We start from the raw sequence: 4,803 nt of genomic DNA on the forward strand, positions 1-4,803 counted from the left end.
ACAAATGTTCCTTTGACCTTATGACCCTCATGTTAGAGCATCTACATCTAGGAATTGCAAAGTGCAAAGAGGAAATCTCTAACATAGAAACCCAGCTCTCATCTTCCATCAGCACTGAAGACTTCAATAATTTGAAGACCAAGATCAACGGTGCCATCGATCAACACCGACGAGACACCGAGACCAGAAAGAGGAATAAGTTTGCCTGTGACACAGAAGATTACGAACAGAATAGAGTCTACAAATGGCGAGAATCTTACAACTCCGGGAACTTCAATGCCTACTCCAATTACAGATCCACCACGGACATCTCGTCTTCGGGATCGGATCACGACAAACAGGCCTCATACAGTCGTTTTTTAGGCCAGAGAAGCAGATACACGAAAAGAAGAGGACCCGCAGGGGGAAGAGACCCACACAGAAACATGGACTCCGGTCGTATCACTCGCTCGCAGGTAATGACCCGTTGGTAATCAATATCTCTTCTAAAGTTTAGGTATAGCAGAATACCGGGTTTTCCTTCTGCCCAAGTTATAGGTACAATACCTTTAATCTTGACATGGACCTTCAGAGGTTCTATAGATCACTAAGGCTGAAATTACACTTCTCCAATGCTATTGGCACCAACAATAGTACTATACCACCACACCCTCTCTTGCTATCCTCAGATAGCCTAGGACTGAGGAATAAAAGCAACTTCAGACCTCCCACAGGCTCACATGCCCTAGAGACATTCATCTCTTTTATTGATAACACTTTCCAAAATCTGCGGGATGATATCCATAAAGGGCGCATGCATTTTCCATCCAATCTTACTGCACTTGATCAACAAGCTCTTAAAACCTTACAGGACGACAAAGACATTATTATCAAACCAGCAGATAAGGGGGGAGCCATTGTTGTCCTTGACAAAACAATGTATTTGGGTGAGGTTCATCGCCAATTGAGTGACACCTCGGTTTATCTACCACTTGAGAGGGATCCCACCAACGAAATAAAACACATTATTCAAACTACCTTATCTAAATATAATTTGAGCGGAGTCCTAGATAACAAAACTTGTGATTTTCTAACCAAAAAATTCCCCATTACACCGGTTTTTTATATACTGCCTAAAGTACATAAAAACTTAGATAACCCACCAGGAAGACCTATCGTGGCCTCTACGGAGTCAATTTTTTCTCCCATCTCCAAATATCTAGAGAAAATTCTTACACCTCTCATCAAACAGACACCCTCCTTTCTACTTGATACAGGGGCCTTTTTGGATGTTATCCGTACTCTGGACCATGTCCCTGAAGATGCCATTCTTGTCACTTTTGATGTAAAAGATCTATATACATCCATTCCCCACATACAGGGTATTCAGTCAGTGCGGAGACTTCTGGAACTATCCAAATTCCATCCTGAACAAACCAATCTATGCTGTGAATTATTGTCCATCATTTTAACCAGGAATTTTTTTCTTTTTGAAGACAAATATTATTTGCAGACGAGGGGGACTGCGATGGGCTCGAACACCGCACCTCCGTATGCAAATTGCTATGTGGCCCATTTGGAGGATCACATCATATATCGTGACTGTCTCTTCCGCACTCATGCGTTAGTGTGGAAGAGATATATCGACGATATCTTCTGTATCTGGGGGGGATCACTAGATACACTACAATCCTTCTTCTCCATGTTACAAACAGCCTGGCCTGGACTGAGCTTCACCATGACCTATCACCATGAACAAATTAATTTCCTTGATACGGTAGTCATGAAGGATGATTCGGGACACCTATCCACTGACCTCTATAGGAAACCCACTGATCGCAATAGTTTGCTTCATTACGAAAGCTTCCATCCCACTAAAATGAAAAACGCGATCCCCAAGTCACAATTCAAAAGGGTTCAGAGGATTGTGTCTAACACAGGGGTTCAAAAAATACGCATGGATGAAATGCGCACAAAATTCCTTGAGAGGGGATATCCAACGAGTGTGTTAAATGATGTGGACTTTTCCCCCCCAAGGGAATCTAAGACCGCCAATCGCATTTCTTTCGTTCATGACTACCATCCCTTTGCTTATCGTATTCATTCCAGCATTAGACGTCATTGGCATCTCCTATCTACGGCTCACCCGAACGTAGAGGCATTTAGAGTACCCTTTTTACCGTGTTTTAGGAGACCACGGAATGTCCGTGACACTCTGATTAAAGCAGATATTGGCTCCCCTGGCCCTCTAAAAAAGCAACAACGTTTTCTATCAAATCCTAAATTCGGCACTTTCCCCTGCCTGCAATGCACACAATGTAATAACGTACAGAAAGGTAATTTTTTCTACCATCCCCATACCGGTAAAAAATTTAATATCCGTGAATATTACACCTGCGACAGCTCGTTTGTAGTATACATTATCAAATGTCCGTGTGGTTTACTCTATGTAGGGGAAACCACACAACACATCAGAGACCGCATATCCAAGCATAAGTCTACGATTAGGTGCAAGAATATGCTTCTCCCCATCCCATATCATTTCATCACTGCGGGCCACACCATTGCTCAATTAAAATTTCAAGTCATTGAGCAGGTTCACACCTCACGCAGAGGAGGCAACCGCATTAACATATTAAAAAGGAGAGAGGCTTTTTGGATTCACGAACTCAATACCCTGACACCCAAGGGGTTAAATAAAGACTATGATTCACAGGCCTTTTTACAAGTATAATGTCTGACACCATCTGATACGTTTACCCCCTCCCCCCTTTTTTTCCTCTACAATGTCACTACTGGGTTAATGCTATAAATAATGTACTCTTGAATGCCACTGTACATTGAATGTCATGGATACTAATCTAATTGTGTCTCATTTACAGAACCAACAACTGTGATTGTTTGAATCGTCACCCTCAAAGCACTGAATAGCCACTATCTTCACCACTGGCACCTATGATGTCGGCGCTGCAGTAGTTAACTCAGGATAGTTCACTAATGTCCACCGCTCTGCCCTGCAAGCCAGCCTGACAGGCAGTAGTACACTCCCAGTGCTCCCTGCTGACACGCCCCCTCCATGTCTCTCTCGGCGTCCGGAGCTTATGGTGACGTGTCTAATACACGCCCACTGACTTCCGGTGGCGCGCCCCCAACCAGGGCTCATAATTCACAGGGTTATATAACCCTGCCACTCTCACACTTTGCAGCACTTGGGATTCGCGGTGGATACTGCGTCCACACTCCACAAATCACCACGGTAAGAGTTCTATGCATCTTATAGACAGATTTTGTGACTTCATGTCACGTCACTGCAGTATTACTATAGTACTATTCTTTACCTTCAGCAGTGGGACGGCTTCATGTGCCTCCTCACAGGATTGGTATGTAACTTAGGTAACACAAACCATCTCATCACTTACTAAGTTATATTGGCTATTATAGCACCTTTATCCTCTCCCAGGTCTATCTCACAAAGCCCAGTCACTAAGAATCTCACAGTACAATATATCGGTATGTGTGTTCTTTTCTACGTTGATCTTGTTCTTCATGATTATTTATTACTCTCTGCCAATATATATTATGTGCGATAATGTGACCGATGTCTCAGCATTTTTTCAAAAGTATTTACCTAGAAAACCCATATATTGTTGTATATACTTTCTTTTTTAATTGTATTATTTTCATTTATATTTCACAGTACATTGATGAAGGTCCTAGACCGAAACGTCTGTGTATGTATGTACTGTTGTATAATTAAAAATCACCTTTCTGCATCAGAAACCTTTGGTGTGTGCCAAGTTTATATATATTTAGTTCACGGATTGGGATCCTACTTGGGCACCACCTACAATTCTCAGGGTTGTGCCAACGGTTTTGTTCTTACATTTTCTCCACATGACTCAGAGGTCACTGCAAAAGTCCCTAGCAGGTGGAGGAGGGAGCAGGTGGTCGGGAGTAAGCAAATAACTGATCCTTTTCAAAGGGAAGAAAAACGGATGGCAATTTTTTGAATCTGATTTCCACAGACTTCAATGTCAAAAAAAAAAGGATTCAGTTGCATTGTTTTTTAGATGGACAAAAAATTGTCCACAGAACTTTTTTTATCCTGCTAAGATAATTGATTGCTGCTGAATATGTTTCAAACGGATGACTACTGGACATGTGAACTTAGCCTTAGGGTATGTACACACATTGCGGATTGCTGAACGGATTTTTCCATGCAGAATCCGCAGGTAAAATGACCTGCATTTTATCTGTGGATTTAGTGCGGATTTACTGCGGATTTTCGGCAGATTTTGTGCGGATTTCGCCTGCGTTTTTACACCTGCGGATTCCTATAATGGAATAGGTGTAAAAACGCTGGGAATCCGCACAAAGAATTGACATGCTGCGTAACATAAACTGCTGCGTTTCTGCGTGGAATTTTCCACAGCATGTGCACAGCGGTTTCTTTTTTCCACAGGTTTATATGGCACTGTACACCGCATGGAAAACTGCCGCGGATCCGCATGTCCAAATCCGCTGCAGATACGCATGTCCAAATCCGCTGCGGATCCGCAGCCAAATCCGCAATGTGTGCACATACCCTAAGCATTGATACGTTTTTCTTGTCACTTCAGATAACCAGGGGCTCGCTAAATTCTCAAACTATTAGTCACTGGAATCTATAGAAAAAAGCAACCAAATCACCTATCAATATGTTTAATAGTTAAGTACAAGCATTAACCAATGCCATTTTCTACTTCACCCAAGAACTTCCATTGTTATTAAAGTAACTTGCGTGTATGTGGTCTTTTATAAAGAAAGGCTTTTTTCTACTCCTCT

At 42.2% G+C, this 4,803-nt stretch overlaps 1 long non-coding RNA gene across 2 annotated transcripts; it reads left to right on the forward strand.

Annotated features, from left to right (window-relative positions):
- Positions 1–372: 372 nt before the first annotated feature.
- LOC141099197 (uncharacterized) lies at positions 373–3,759 on the forward strand. Of its 2 annotated transcripts, XR_012234446.1 has the most exons (3): positions 373–455; positions 2,862–3,235; positions 3,324–3,759. It is a non-coding gene; the product is annotated as an uncharacterized lncRNA (long non-coding RNA). The 2 variants fall into 2 exon arrangements; XR_012234445.1 differs by having other exon boundaries at positions 2,862–3,759.
- Positions 3,760–4,803: the final 1,044 nt, after the last annotated feature.

The sequence above is a fragment of the Dendrobates tinctorius genome, unplaced genomic scaffold (genome assembly GCF_039654945.1).
Source record: "Dendrobates tinctorius isolate UK_male_01 unplaced genomic scaffold, ASM3965494v1 ptg000098l, whole genome shotgun sequence".
Lineage (NCBI taxonomy): Eukaryota > Metazoa > Chordata > Amphibia > Anura > Dendrobatidae > Dendrobates > Dendrobates tinctorius.